Below are 15,798 nucleotides of genomic sequence, written 5' to 3' on the forward strand. Positions count from 1 at the left end.
TAGACATCACCTTAGCTCCCATGTTTCAATGTCTGTAACAACAGCATGCCAACACACTTGTGGGAGATATAGCAGACCACCGTGGGAAGGGTTAGAATAGGACACACATCTCTATCTACCCTTTCCCCATTTGTCAGGATCTCAAGAAGAATCCTGTCTCTTTCCAAGAGTTCTCAGTTCCAAGTTCAAACATCACTGTTTCACTATCTCTGGTTAAAAGCCTGATTAACCAACACCCTTAGTCCTGTTCAACCAACATTAACACCCTCTCATTATCAATCCAGGTTGGAAGCAAGAGGATAGATGCACTGTTTACAGCAAAGACTGAACATTTCAGGTGGACTTGAAAGGATGGGAAGGAATTCAACAAGCGGAGGGTGACAGGGAAGGCATTCCCAGCCTAGGCAATAGTGTGAGTAAAGTTTCAAAGAGCCAGTTTGATGGGCAGAGAGAAGCCCATCTTGAAAGAGTATAAGGAAGGAGGGGAAAATATTAGCTAAGGCTGCAACCTTCATTAATGTGTCAGTCTGACTTAATGTTAGATAAGTGGGCAGAGCAGTAAGACTAACAGCCAGACAGGCCAAATAAAAAATGTATGTTCTGAAAAATAAAGGACCACTACGCCAAGGTCAGTGTCAAAGGGCAGAATATAGACAAGTACAGAACAACAAGCCCAACGGAGATGAATTCACTCCAGGTGGGGGAGGGCCCAGATCTTGTGGCCAGTTAGTACTATGTGACTTCCATGGCCTTCTCAAAACCTTAAAGATCTGCGGCAGCTAGGTGGCACAGTGGATAAAGCACCAGCCTTGGATTCAGGAGGACCTGAGTTCAAATCTGTCCTCAGACACTTGACACTAACTGTGTGACCCTGGGCAAGTCACTTAACCCTCACTGCCCCACCCCTCCCAAAAAAGATCTTTTATCCCGGTGGCCCACACCCTAAAAATTCCGGAACCTGCAAAAAAAAAAAAAAAAAAAGAAAAGAAAAGAAACGCCTTGTACATTATAAGCACTTAATAAATGCTTGTTGCTGTAGCCATCAAATAAAGATAAGTTTGGTCCCTTTTTTAGCCATAAAAACCAGTTATGAATTGATATTCCTTCCCATGTGGGGACTGATTCATCCTTCATATTGCTGATAAAATGATCCTCCTCTTGTACAGATCTGGCCAGGGTACTGCTGAGCACAAAATTATTCAGTGGTTCCTTGCTGCTTCCCAAAGACAATATCTATTGCTGGCACTCATTGCCCTCCAAAATAGGATTCAACCTTACTTCTCCCACCTTCACCTTATCTCATATAGTTCCTTTCAATGTACTGTATTATAGTGCTTCTCAAAGTGGGGTCCATAGATACCCCCTCCAAATACCTGGAACCAGTTTAAAGGGCCCCCAGGATCAAAACTATTTTTATAAGGATCCTAACACATCATTTACCTATTGTGTGAGGCCGAGTTTTCTTCATATACTCAACCAAAATCACAGATTAAATGCAGAAGCAAATATCCAGAGGTGTTCTATTAAACCAGACAAGTAAAGAGATTTGCAAAAAAAATGTAAAACAAAGCCACTCTTTTCACTTGATCTTTTGTTTGGGTAAGTGTAGTGGTTTTTTTTTTCCTATAAAAACATTTTAGGGGCAGCTAGATGGTGCAGTGGTTAAAGCACCGGCCTTGGATTCAGGAGTACCTGAGTTCAAGTCCGGCCTCAGACACTTGACACTTACTAGCTGTGTGACCCTGGGCAAGTCACTTAACCCCCATTGCCCCACCAAACACACACACACACACACACACACACACACACACACACACACACACACACACACAAACATTTTAATGTTAACATAATGAATTTATTACTGTTATTTTTACAATGAATTGATAAATATTTTTAATGTGTTAGTTTTAATACCTGATACAGTTAATGCTTATAGATATACCCCCATAAACAAAAGTTCTTTGGGAAGTCCTCGATAATTTTTTGAGAGTGTAAGGGAGGCCTGAGACAAAAAAATTTGAGAAATATTAGGCTATTCTAAACTGGACCACTTTCTGCCCACCAAATGTCCTCCCTGCTTCCATGTATTGCCAGACCTAGAAGGCCTTCCCCTCTTCTTCTGAACCTGTTGAATTATTTCCCTTTTTTTCTTTTTTCTTCTTTTTTTTTTTCAGGGCAATGAGGGTTAAGTGACTTGCCCAGGGTCACACAGCTAGTAAGTGTCAAGTGTCTGAGGCTGGATTTGAACTCAGGTCCTCCTGAATCCAGGGCTGGTGCTTTTATCCACTTAGCCACCTAGCTGCTCCCTACTTCTCCTTCTTTAAAGCACATCAGATCCTTTCTGTTATGATAATTCTACCCTCCCCACCACATTGTGCTTTGCTTGGTATCTCATGCACTTATCAAGTCAAATCAAGTCAACAAGCACTCATTAATCACTTACTATGTATCTGACACCATGATAAGCACTAGAAATACAAATGCAAGTAGAAAGATAGTCCATGCCCACAAGGAATTTACTTTCTAATAAAGGAAGACAACACATAAAAGGGAGCTGAAAGGGGAGGAGGGAAGAGATGAAGGTGCCTGGGACTGGGGTGTGGGAGAGAAAGTCCAAAGAGTTCAGACTACATCCTGAAGAGGATAAAAACATGGCTGGGCTGGCCTGGGAAGAAGCAGCCAATCAGAAGAAAAAGCTTCAGGGTACCCAGTGTAAGAAACCCAGGGATAGAATGAGCTTCCAGGGTGATGAAGTAGCTATGAAATCATAGAGAAAAGCCAGGGAGTCAAGAGTACAGCCTGGGGGCGGCTAGGTGGCACAGTGGATAGAGCACCAGCCCTGGAGTCAGGAGTACCTGAGTTCAAATCTGGCCTCAGACACTTAACACTTACTAGCTGTATGACCCTGGGCAAGTCACTTAACCCCAATTGCCTCACTAAAAAAAAAAAAAAAAAAAAAAGAAAGTCAGTGAACAAGCAAATATTTCAGCAGCTCTTTTTGTAGTGGCAAAGAATTGGAAATTGAGGGGATGCCCATCAATTGGAGAATAGCTGAACAAGTTGTAGTATATGATTGTGATGGAATATTATTGGGCTATAAGAAATGATGAACAGGATGGTTTCAGAAAACCTAGGAAGACTTATATGGACTGATGAAAAGTAAATTATTTATATATATATAACCTATATCAGATTACCTGCTGTCTAGGGGAGGGGGGGAGGGAGGGGAAGAAGGGAGAAAAATTTGAAATTGGAAATCTTTTCTAAACAAATGTTGAAAACTTAAATAAATAGATTTTTTAAAATTAAAAAAGTAAATTAAGCAGATGCAGGAGATCATTGTATGTAATAATAGCAATAGTGTAACTATGATCAATTGTGAAAGACAACTACTCTGATCAATACATTTTCAAAGGACTCATGATAAAAAAAATGCTATGCACCTCCAGAGAGAGAACTGATGAACCACAAGTACATAATGAAGTAGAATTTTTTTCACTTTATTTTTCTTGCTTTTATTCCAACATGGCTAATGTGGAAATATGTTTGCATGATTTCACATGTATAACCGATATGTTGTTTGCCTTCTCAGTGGGAAGGGAGGTACTACAGGGAGGGAGAGAATTTGAAACTCAAGAAAAATTTTTAATGAATATTAAAAATAAATGGAAATTTGTTTTTAAAAGGTCCAAATGGGGTATTGAGATTTAGGTCAAGATTCAGGGATTCAGTACTAACATACACACTAGAGGTTCAATATTGGCAAAGAATTCTCTCAAATTGCTGCACTGTGGACTTGTGTGTAGCCAACTCTACCTTGCAGCCTTCTATGCATTCCCCTCAGCTGGTTGGCTTCCATTGTTGCTGCTGGCCTCTTTGCTCTCCATGGCAACAGTCATCTCTAAGAGGAAGTAGACCAGGCATGGGCTAGGAAAAAAAAATAATAAATTGAAAGGCAGAATTAAAACAGACAATCACCCACCAGAAGCCTAGAGATTATTTTTGTCTGTTTAATATTTACTTCTTTAATTTAGAAATGTAAGACAGACATATGTGTCTTTGCTGTCTAAATATCTGAAAGTGCAGCTTGAGGGTGGCATGGATAGATTGGATCTCGGATCTGACCTACCTTTGCATAGAGTAGGGGAAGAACCAAGCCCAGCTGGAAGTGGGGGATGGGGGGGACAGGCAGGATCCAGGACCTTCAAGGCTAGGTGATTTCTTCTCCAGTCTCTTAAAGGACTATGAGGCTAGAATTACATCTTTGCCCCACCCCCACTTCAAATATCTCTAGTCTAGGGAAAGGAATCTGGGTTTCCAGTGAAAACCACTGTTAAGAAGGGAGGGTAGCCCTTTGCTTATGCTAACTAGCTTCACTAGCAACACTGGTTACTCAAAAGACCGTCTTGGATACTTTGTTAACTTCTTTATCCAAGAAAGCTTCAAACAGAAATCAAAAAAGTTCTACAGATTAAAATATTCAGAAAAATCAGAGTAAACAAGCTCTTTAGAAGGGAGCCAAATAAACTTTCAGCTCAAATCAGGGGAGAAAAGATGATCTTACTGACGAGTCTGCTCTCAGCATGTGGAAGTCAAGAGACATGATGGGGGGCAGGGGGTGGGGGAGGGGTGGGGAGGGCAACTCCTATTTGTCTGCAACACTGAGAATCCTGTAGCCATTTAAGTTTGCTCCTGGCCTCCCTTGACTCATCTCTCTCAAAGTCTCTCTTGGAGATCAAAAAAGATAAAATTTGTAAAATGCTTATCACAATACCTGGCACACAACAGTCACTTAATAAATATTTATTTCCTTCCCCCACTCCCCTTGAAGTATGAGTCCAAAAAACCCTCTCTTATGCAGGTATGTAGTTATTACACTCACCATTCTCTTAAGCCACATCTCCCAGCGCATATAACATCTCTTAAAGTCACAACTCCCAGAGCATAGAACATAGGGATGTCCCTTAGAAGATACTGCCCGCCTCAACTGGATGGAAATGAGTATTACAGAATGATCCAGAGTGGTCATTACTGTTTATTCCAAAAATATTTCTCATTATGCCTCCTTTTGTAGTGAAGACAGTTAAGCAAAAATGAACAACATTTTCAACCATGTCTGATGGAATTTGAAACATTCCATACCCACCGCTCTACCTCAAGGAAAGTGGTATGCTTCATTGTATGTTCTCTGGGATGGCAATTAGTCATTGTAATTAATAAGTAAAAGAAATAGTAATAAAATACAATAATAAAAGATAATAAGTCTTTTAGGGATATTTTAACTTACATTGTTGTGGCCATACTGTATATTGTTCCACTTATTCTGTTTGTTGAAGCCTTCATTAGCTCTTCCTTGTCCTTCCTTGTTTCTCTGAATTCCTTTTATTTGTTTTTTTTTTAGGGAGCAATGACATTCCATTATATTTATATGCCAAAATTTGTTCAACTTTTCCTCAATTGATAGATAACAACTTCATTTTTTCTTTTTGTTTTAATACAAAAAGAACTATACTTTTTTTCTATGACCTCCTATGTCCAGCAGTGAATTCATTACTAATGGTCAGTAACTTTTCTCATATAAGTACAAACTGTTTTCTTAAATGGTTGGACAAATTCATAGTTCTACCATTACTATGTCATTGGGCTTGTCTTCCCATAGTCCCTTGAATATTGACTATTACAACTATTATGATATTTGATGAGTATCAAATGGAACTTCAGAGTTGCTGTAGTTTGCATTTTTCTTATCCTTAATTTTGGAGCATTTTTTTTCAATTGGTTGTTGTTTATTTATGTTTCTTCTTCTGCCTAGAGTAACTTTTAGTCTTAAATATTTGTAACAATTCCCTACATGTCTTGGATTTCAGAACTTTATCACAATTATTTGATACAAAGATTTCCCCCCATACGTCACAATTTTCTTCTTATTTTAGCTACATCTATTTTTGCTCATGCAAAATTTTTTAAATTGTAGGTAATCAAAATTATCTATTTTGTATATGATTGCTTCAATCCTTTTTTGTTGTTGTTAAGAATTCTTCCACTAGGGGCAGCTAGATGGTGCAGTGGATAGAGCACCGGCCCTGGAGTCAGGAGTACCTGAGTTCAAATCCGGCCTCAGACACTTAACATTTGTTAGCTGTGTGACCCTGGGCAAGTCACTTAACCCCAATTGCCTCACTAAAAAAACAAAAAAACAAACAAACAAAAAAAGAATTCTTCCACTAGTCATAGTTGTAAAATGTACTTTTCATTATTCTTTAAGTTATTATGTGACTTTTATTTGCATTATTTATTATGTGACTAACATTTATTACATATACTTGCATCAAGTGTCCATTTGGATTTTATTGTTATTGTGTAGCATATAGATGCTGGTCTAAACCCATTTTCCACAAATTGCTTTCCAGTTTCCCTAACAGTTCTTTCCAGAGAGTCCTTCTGGTAGATTGTGATCTTGGATTTATCAAATACCAGACCACTACATATAGAAATTATTTTTAAATGCCTTGTTGGAAGTCCAGGATAAATGTATGTTTAGGTGCCAGGTATCAGGTACTAAATAAATGTATGTTCATGAAAAAATGTATCAGGTACTAAAGAAAAAGAAATAAGAAGAAAATCACTAATATAGCTAACTAACAAAGTAAAACAGGCAAACATCCTAGCATTTAGAGATAAAAGGGACCTTAGGGACAATTTAATCTAACCCCCTTATTTTGCTTTTTAAAATTTATTGATATCTTTTGTTTTTACAACACTTACATTTCTCAATATATCCTTCCTCCTTCTAGATAGCTATCTTTTATAAAAACAGAATTTTAAAAAAGAAAACAAAAATAGTTCAGCAAAATTAAACAAGTCTAACAATATATTTGGTTTTCCACCATCTGCTACCTCTGCCCAGAAGGGAGAGAGGGACATTGTCAAATCTTTTCTTTGGGTCCATGCTTGGTCTTTATAATTTCATATCATTCAGCTTTGATTGTTTTATTCTTGTTATTGTTTCCACTTACTTGGTTGTTGTCATTATGTATATTTTTCTGGTTGTGCTTTCTATACTTTGTATCAATTCATTTGGGTCTTCCCATGTTTCTCTGTATCCTTTTGCAACCCCAGCTAGACTAGACATGACCACCTACCACGGAGGCCTCTGCCTCCCCTACCATGTAGGGGAGGTAGCCTGAATCTGTGAGAAGGGAAGGATTTCCTTCCCTCTCTCCCTCTTTTATCCTAGCTCTGAAAAATGGTCCTGGAGGGTAGTGTTTGTTTCTTTTCTGTTTTGTTTGTCCTGTTCAAGTGCTGGAGATGACCCCCACAAGACCCAGGATGTATGGGACTTCAATCCATGATGGGTTTTGGACTTGGAACTAGAACTGTGCTCTGTGGAAACTAAGCTATGAACTGAATCCTCTCTCCCTCCCCTGAGAGTGAGGTGATGTAAGAGGAGAGAGAGATTAAACTCCATGGGTTTGGAGAGTAAGTTTGTGTTTTTATCATACCTTTTGAAGTAAATATTTCTGTGTAAAAGCTAATCTGACTGTTAGCAGCAAATGGAACTGGGGTACAAGGGACCATCCCTACAATGGAGGGAACACTATCTTTGGGGGCTAGACTCATTTGTAGAGGTTAGATGTCTCTCAAATCCCCTTTAAGGGTACCAGAGAATCCTAGGGGAGTGGTGAAATGTAAGATACCTGAAATTTTGGGGGGGGAGGATGGGGTGGTATGTTTTATTCTTCATAATTATCATTTCTTCTCCAACATTTAGGAACTTCAGCTAGGACCAACAGAGTGGGACACTGCTCTGAACCTACATAGACTATCCAAACCAGATTCAATCTTTTTTTGGTGGGGCAATGAGGGTTAAGTGATTTGCCCAGGGTCACACAGTAAGTGTCAAGTGTCTGAGGTTAGATTTGAACTCAGGTCCTCCTGAATCCAGGGCTGGTGCTTTATTCACTGTGCCACCTACCTGCCCCCCACCAGATTCAGTCTTGATGGGTCCTAGTCTCTGATGCAAAGGGGTCTAAATTGCATTTCCTCACTCTGGATCATTAAATTTCTACCCAGCACCCTAGGGAAAAGTTAAAGTTTAGGTTTGGGTTCCTATCTAGGTCTCCCTAAAGAAGAGAATAAAAAGGTTACTCAGTGTAAAATATGAATCAGATATGGGACAGGTGTTTATTTCCTGCATGCAAAAGAAATAATAAAAAGTTCACATTGACCAAATGACTTTAAACAGAATTCAGTAACAATTTATAATTACTGATACACTCTCTTGGGAGGATTATATTTGAACTTCATCAAAATATAAAGCAACCTTTGGAGCTATTGAGTAGGCAATCCACATTTCACTTTAACTCTACATGGTCCAAGTAACTCTCAGTACAGTACATATATTCTGGTTAAGCAGCCCAGGCTTGGTCCAGTCCTCTTGTGGGTGGTCCAGTACTTTTTGAAGAGTATTGGAGTAGTCACTGGGGACTCCTCTGATTTCCACCATTCAGCTCCAACCAAAAGGACCCAGGATCTTCAGACCTCTCAGGCTCATAGGGTGGCGTCCAAATCTGGACACATTCATCTATAGATAGATATTAATTCTCATAAGATCAATGAAGAACAAATGAAAAGAAACCATTTCTATTCCAGGCTCAAGATTGCTTAGGCAAGACATGTGCTTTATCTTTCATTTTCTTATAACTACATGGTACCCAGGATAGGGAATAGGGCAAGTCTTTCTTTTTAACAAACAGCTCAAAATGTCATGATTTACAGCATAAGTCTGACCATGTTATCCCACTATTTAATTAGTTCTAGTGGTCCCCAATTACTTCCAAGGTGAAATCTAAAACCCTCTATGTGATATTCAAAGCCCTTCACACACACACCCTTTCTAATCTTCTTATACCTTACTCACCCCCCATATACTCTTTGATTCTGGATCACGGAATTCTTTGCTGTTCCTTCAACAAGACAAGCTACTTTCCCACTCCCCAGTTCATTTACACTGGCTGTCCCCACTCTTGCCTTACTCATCTTTGCCCTCTGGTTTCCCTGACTCCAAGTCACAGCTAAAATCTCACCTTCTCCAAGAAGATTTCCACAGTCCCTCTTAATTCTAGTGCCTTTCCTCTGTTGATTATCTCCAATTTATCCTGTATATACCTGGTCTGTACATAGTTGTTTACATGTTGTCTGACCCATTAGACTATGAGCTCCTTGAAAAAAGGGACTGCCTTTTTCCTTTCTTTGTACCCCCAATGCTGCACACAGTTCTTAGCATATAGTAGGCACTTAATAAATGCTTATTGAATGAACTTCTATGAATGACTTGGTTATTTTCAGCAATGCAATGATCCAAGATAACTCTGAAAGACTTATGAAAATTGCAATCCATCTACAGAGAAAGAACTGGTGGTATCTGAAAACAGATTGAAGCATAATTTTTTGATAGTTCCTTAATCTGAAGTTTTGTTATTGACTATTTCACAACCTGGCTAATGTGGAGATGTTCTGCATGACTACTCATGTATAACTTATATTGAATTGCTTGAGTTCTTGGAGGGGTGGGGAGGGAGGGAGGAAGTTGGAAGTTGGAACACAAAGTTTTTAAAAATTGATATCAAAATTTGTTTTTACATGTAATTTGGAAAAATAAAATTCTAAATACATTAAAAAAAATTTTTAAATGCTTATTGAGTATTGGCTGATGGAGGTCATTTCTTTTTAAATATTCAACAGCCTCAGACACTTGACACCAGCTGTGTGACCCTGGGCAAGTCACTTAATTCTCATTGCCCCACAAAATAACAAAAAAAATATATTCAACAGCCTTTCCTACTCAGTAACACATATCAAAGGTCTAAGCAAGATGATGTTAAATCATACAATGTGGTCAGCCAGAAGCAGTCAAGGAATCTCTACATGTGTCCTGTGTAATCTTCATTAAATTTATTGTTGTTGTTGTTGGGTTGTTTTTCAGTTGTATCCCACCTTTTGTGACCCCATTTGGGGTTTTTTTGGCAAAGCTACTGGAGTGCTTTGCCATTTCCTTCTCCAGCTCATTTTACAGATGAGGAAACCAAGGTAAACATGGTTAAATGAATTGCCCAGGATCACACAGATAATAGGTGTCTGAGGCTTGATTTCAATACTCAAAGATGAGTCTTCCTGACTCCAGACCTGGTATGCTATCCACTGTGCCAAGAGTACAGTCATTTTCTACTATATTTCTGCACTATAAATTTGTTTGGCCATCCCCCAATTGATGGATACTTGCCTTATTTCCAACTTTTTTCATTGCAAAAAAAATGCAGCTATAAATATTTTTGTGTTTATAGTACTTCTCTTATTTTAAAGATAAGGAAAATGAAGCCTAGAATGGCTGGGTCTTCATGAGATCATGCTGGTAGCAAGAAGGAGAGTTAGTTTTCAAAGTAAGGAACTTTGACTTCAAACCCTAAAATCCAAAGCTGAGGTGATAGATAACACACTGATTCTAAAAGGATTCAGTCAGAAAAAAGAAAGATAACCCAACTGGACAAAAAAACCCCAAAACATTAGGGGTGGATTAGATGCAAACCAGAAGCTAAGTGGTCCCAAAATATCATTCAAGGAATCCAATTAACTAATGACGAGTCTTCAAATACCTCAAATGAAGGAACCAGTGGTAAGATGAGTGGATCCATTTGATACTCTCCAGGACAAAAAAAGAGACAGCCCCAGATAGCTGAGAGAGGATGGTGGGGATGCTTCAGTGAAGTGGGAGAGGCCTGAGTAGGGGTAGAGTTGCAGGGATGAGGGATAGAATCGATTTTGTCCTTTTCTTTTCCTCTTTTGTGAAATAATATAATATTTTAGACGGCTTCAAAGACAGGCATGATTTATCTGCAGGCCTTATATTTCCTTCTAGCCACAAACATGTGGGACTGTGACTGCTCATACAGAGCAATCCTTATAAAACCGGGCAGAAAACCAATCTTTGAATATTTACTTGTACTTTTTTTTGTTCTCTGTTTAGCAACCATTAATACACAGAGTCAAATTTAAAAAAATAAAATGTGAACATTACATAAAACCATACTCTAAGAATCTGTGAGTTCAACTCCATGAGAATTTCCTCCATGTGTGTAATCACAGTCTGTCTATTACTTAACAGATAATCTTAGAAATTTGCCAGAGCAGTTCAGTTGGCACAATAGAGTACTGAGCCAGGAGCCAGGAGGACCTGAGTTCAAATTTGACCTCAGCCACTTACTAGGTGTGTGACCTGGGGTAAGTCACTTCACCCTGTTTGTCCTAGTTTCCTCAAAATAAAAAGAAAATGGCAAACTGATCCAGTATCTTTGCCAAGAAAGCCCTAAATGGGGTCACAAAGAGTCAGACATGACAGAAAAATAATGGATTTGACTGGAAGAGATTTGCAGGAGGTCCCAGAGAGGTTGTATATTCATAGGAAAGAATCAAAAGTTTTAAATTGAGGTCTTTCCCACTGTAGGTCCAGGACTATATCTAGTATGTCAGAAGGACCTTGAGGGCTGGATGGCCTTTTACTTTTTTTTGTACCCCCAGCTAAGGCACAGTGTGTGGCAAATAGTTGCTGCTTAATAAATGTTTATTGATTGATTGGTACACTAGGCAAGGAAAAGGAACTAAGACAGCAAAGGAGGCAATAGGAAAATAGGCAATAGGAAACAAGGCAATAGGAAGACAGAGGCAAGTTAATGGAAGTAGTTTACAAAGCAAATGTTTATTTGTAAGAAAGAAGCTGGGGGCTGGTTACTGCAACCATATTACTGGGTCAAAGCAGGATGAATAAAAAATAGAGTCAGTCAATGAACCACAGTCTGGAGGGCTCTTTAAATTCCCTTTGGTCAGAGACAGAGTTATTTCTAGACTCTGGGATGTGACTAATTGGACAAGTGGAAGGTAACCCCAGCTTCAGAGGTTCCATGAATCCATGCAGGTTGTTAGTGACAGAAGAGACTCCATATCCAGTGCTACTTAATCTGGTAGCATTTATATATCACTTTAAACACTCTTTTATTTTTATTTTTATTTTTTGTGGGGCATTTGGGGTTAGGTGACTTGCCCAGGGTAACACAACTAGTAAGTGCCAAGTGTCTGAGGCTAGATTTGAACTGAGGTTCTCCTGAATTTCTGGCTGGTGCTTTATCCACTGCGTCACCTAGCTACCCCTATATATCACTTTAAGGTTTGCAAAGCACTACATTATCTCACCTAATCTTCACACCAACCCCATGGGGGAGTATTATTATCCTCATTTTACTAATAAAATAACCATGATTTACTCAGGGTCACATGACTAGCATCAGGAATGCGATTTTAATCCAGAGCTTCCTGACTCCAAGTTCAATACTCTATCCACTTTATCACCTAGCTGTCTTTACCACACTGTGTCAATCGCAGGTTGTAAAATAGGAACCTAGTTATTGGGGAACTGGTTTTTCTAAGGCGTAAGCAAGACCAGAGGCAAGAACCAGTGGAATCAGTAAGCTAGAGACTTCTAATTCCCTCTGCCTAAAGATAGGAGTCTAGTATAAAACTGAGCATATAGGTGGAGATAAAGTAAGACTAGATTTCAAGGCAAAAGGAATAAGAGGTCAACTAAAGACACGGTCATTATATTCTCTGCTGGTTCAGTTTGGTGCAGTCCGTGCCTTTGATTTTACTGGTGTGGGGAACTTTGGAGAAGGAAAACTCCCTCTACCAGCAGAAAACCACACCTGCTCTGTATCTTCTCCCAAGATTAGATTCCATCTACTCTGTATATCCTGTAGGTGCCAAATTAAATTTACATGTTGTCTCATCCATTAGAATGTAAACATCTTGAGGAAAGACTATTTTTTTCTGGGGCAATGAAGGTTAAGTGACTTGCCCAGGGTGACACAGCTAGTAAGTGTCAAGTGTTTGAGGCCGGATTTGAACTCAGGTCCTCCTGAATCCATGGCAGGTGCTTTATCCACAGTACCACTTAGCTGCCCCACAGACTCTATTTTTTTAACCTTTCCTAGTATTCCCAACACTCAACAGAGTGACTAACACATAGTAAGTATTTGATAAATGCATAATACAGCTTGCTGACTTTGCTGATTTGCTTAATAAATATTTACAGATTGCTGACTGACTGAGAATTTTCTGAGGCATTAAGTTTAAGAAACTTATCCAGAATCACATAGTTAGAACTAGAAAAAGAGGTGTGCTGAAGACAGCTCTAACCCTCACTTATTAAATTTTTAAAGTGAAAATTTACATCTTGGAAATCAACAAATGTTACCAATTAGGGCTTAGCTTATTGTTTTGTTCCTTGTCTAGACTTAAGAAAGTGATGGAGAAAATAGAAATATGCCCTTGACTTGAACCTGGGTCTTCCTGACTCTGAAGCTCCCTTTCTCTCCATTACATACTACTTTTGTCCACAATCTGTTAATGAACTACCCCTAATATATAGCTGAAGTACACTTTTTATTACTTGTTGTATTGCCGTATCTGTGATTTCATCTATGGGGTGCTTTCCTTTCATTGGGGGAGATCACAACCCCTCTGTGGCCCAGTTTCATCCATTTTATGAGTTACCTTCATTAAAAAAGAAAAAGAAAACAACCTTTCTCCTCATATCCACACTTCTGATGAACATCTCCAGATTTAGCTTGGCTGGTCCTCGGCCAATAAATATCCCTGTAGTTTGTTGCTCTGCTTATTCTCAAAGTCTTTCCAACTTTTTAGACTGTATCAGATCTTATGTTCCACTGGCATAGCTTTTGACAATCCAAGACAACCTCCATGATAAGTTATTGGATCAAGAGTATAGTCCATTTGATTTGTCACATATGACAAAATTTTATTTTTACATTTCTCTTTTAACTTCTCCTAAACTGCTGATAATTCATGTGTGACCTTTCATGTTTTTCTATGGATCATTCAGTAGACCTTGAGTTAAAAAAAATTCCACATCCCCTCTCAACATGTTGGTGGTACCAATGTGCTCTGCTTTACCTGATATTTCAGCTCCTGAAAATTGCATATAAATCAAACTTTTGTAAATAAGAAGGTAACTTGTTATAGAGGATAGAGTTCTGGCCTTGGAGTCAAGACAGATTTGAGTTCAAATCTAGTCTCCAACATTTACTAGCTGAATGACCCTGGGTAAATCACCCATATTCTCTCTACCTCAGGATCCTCATCTGTAAAAGAGAGAGGCAATGAGGGTTTGGTGCATACACACACCACCTAAGATGGATTCATCCTATGAAGAACCAAGAAGAACCATGCTTCTGGGAGACAGGAGATTAGTCCATCATGGCATCTCACAAGTTACAGGGGACTTTAGAAGTCATCTAGTCTAATTTCCTGACCAGAGCAGGAATGTTAGGTATTTGTTGTTAGGTCATTTTTCAATTGTGTCCAACTCTTCATGACCCCATTGGGCATTTTCTTGGCAGAGATAGTGGAATGTTTTGCCATTTCCTTCTCCAACTCATTTTGTAGATGAGGAACTGAGGCAAACAGGGTTAAATGACTTTCCCAGGATCACACATTTAGTCCAATTAGTCTGAGGACAGATTTTAATTCATGAAGATGAGTCTTTATCACTCTAGGCCTGGCGCTCTATCCACTGTGCCACCTAGCTGCCCCAATTGGAGGATTAGCGAATGCATGGACATTCCACATTGGCCTACCCTATGAGGTTGAGAGAAGCCTTTTTCCATTACCAAAATAGTCAAATGTCCTTAAAATGCCCTGACTCAGCACTACCTGGGCTTTTGCTGCATTCTCATCTGAGGGAGGAAGTGACTCCTTTACTCACAGCTGTGAGACCATGAATAAGTGGGGAGGACCTTAGGGTATTTTTCTGTGCAAATGGGCACAAACAGAGACATAGAGTACTTTGTAAACCTTCGATTGCAATATAAATGTTATATATAGGTCAGAGTTCCTACCTTCACCATGATTAATACAATCACAGACAGTCCAAGCAGTTGGATGAATCCATCAATCAAAGGTATAAACCAGGTGCAAACAAGACCTTAATTAGTGTGGGAGGAGTGGGGTGCTTGTGTCTTTGGAAGAAAGTAAGTGATATCACACAGTAATTGGTTATGATTGGTTGAAGAGAATCAGTCCTGGTCTGTGAAACTATGGATAAAACAGGAAGCTAATTTGGGATCCCACATTCCAGAAGCAAACCAGTCAAGTAGGGGGTTAAATAAAGTTGTGAAGAACTTCTGAGACAGAAATATTGTTGGGGGTGGGGAGGGGGGAAGGCGGGGAGGTGGAGAAGAGAGGATCAAATTTCTCTCCTCCCTTTCTTCTCCATTGACCTTATGAACCTCTAAAGGTCAAAAAATATGAAGTTCCCATTGACATTGGTATTAGTATCGGCATTAGTTTCTGAGAGACACATGAAGGACAAATTAGACCCATTTGAAGAAAGGCAGCTTCAGAAATCTACAAAGCACCAATTCTCAGCAGAAAGCTATATATTGAAGGGGACCTTAAGGAGGATTCCACAAAAGGAGAAAAAGGAGTTTACCTTTGGATTATATATGTTTTCTAAGTCTTAGTCATCTCCCCAAGGGCCTTTTGTTGGAAAGGCAAAAGAGTGCCCTTTAGTTTGATACTTCTATAATGATTCTCCTTGCTATACCTACTTAGTTAATACTGTTATCTAAAAGCTAAGTCTGATTGATAACATGAAGTATAACAAATGGGGGCACTCATCATCATCATGAGTGATAATACTAGAAACCCTAGCCTGTCAGTATTACCTCC

Source organism: Dromiciops gliroides, chromosome 1, assembly GCF_019393635.1.
Source record: "Dromiciops gliroides isolate mDroGli1 chromosome 1, mDroGli1.pri, whole genome shotgun sequence".
In the NCBI taxonomy this organism is placed as follows: domain Eukaryota; kingdom Metazoa; phylum Chordata; class Mammalia; order Microbiotheria; family Microbiotheriidae; genus Dromiciops; species Dromiciops gliroides.